General features: G+C 61.6%; 1 non-coding gene across 1 annotated transcript; it reads right to left on the bottom strand.

The window, feature by feature from the left end:
- Window positions 1-209: 209 nt before the first annotated feature.
- LOC139360408 (5S ribosomal RNA) lies at window positions 210-328 on the bottom strand. The gene has a single exon (XR_011617766.1). It is a non-coding gene; the product is annotated as a 5S ribosomal RNA (ribosomal RNA).
- Between the last annotated feature and the right edge of the window lie 437 nt (window positions 329-765).

Raw genomic sequence — 765 nt, 5'->3', positions numbered from 1 at the left:
AAGGGGAGAAACAGAAAAGAATGAAAGTAAGAAGGAAAGCACAAGAGAGAGAAAGAGCGAGATAGAAAGAGGGAGAGAGAGAAAGAAAGAAGGAAAGAAAGAAAGAAAGGAAAGAAAGAGAGAAAGAAGGAAAGAAAGAAAGAAGAGTGAGTGAGAGAAGGGAAGAAAGGAAGGTAGAAAAGAAAGAAAGAGAAGAAAGCAAGCCAAAAAGCCTACAGCACCCGGTATTCCCAGGCGGTCTCCCATCCAAGTACTAACCAGGCCCGACCCTGCTTAGCTTCCGAGATCAGACGAGATCGGGCGCGTTCAGGGTGGTATGGCCGTAGACGCCGGCAGAGGCGCCTGGCTGCCCCAAGAGCCCGGCCCAGCCATGCCCGCCGGCTTCCAGCCCGCACCGCCAGCCCGGGGTCGTCGTGCTCGGATCGGGATCCCGGAGCCTCTTCGCCTGCTGCCTCTCCCGGCTGCCGAGCTCCCGAGCTTCCACCACGTCGGGCCCGCTCGGAACAGGGAGTGCTCCGAGGCGTCGGGGCCCAGGGCCCACGATCCTGGGACCCCGGCGGGTCCTCCGCCCTGTCGTGGAGGTATTCTTTTGGATCCCTGGCCGCTGGGGAGCTCCTGCGAGGCCCCCTCTTGGCCCACACCCCCAGAGGCGTCAGGGCTGGCCAAGGGCGAACAGCCGGCCCAGCCGCGCCTGGCCTTTTTCTCACAACGCCCCCACCACGGTGGCTTGTCCCGACCAAGACCCGGCCGGTGGGCAAGAGGGCG

Source organism: Macaca nemestrina, chromosome 1 (assembly GCF_043159975.1).
Source record: "Macaca nemestrina isolate mMacNem1 chromosome 1, mMacNem.hap1, whole genome shotgun sequence".
In the NCBI taxonomy this organism is placed as follows: Eukaryota; Metazoa; Chordata; class Mammalia; order Primates; family Cercopithecidae; genus Macaca; species Macaca nemestrina.
Note: the sequence above shows the minus strand (reverse complement) of the source record. Positions and strands in the feature narration are given on the sequence as shown.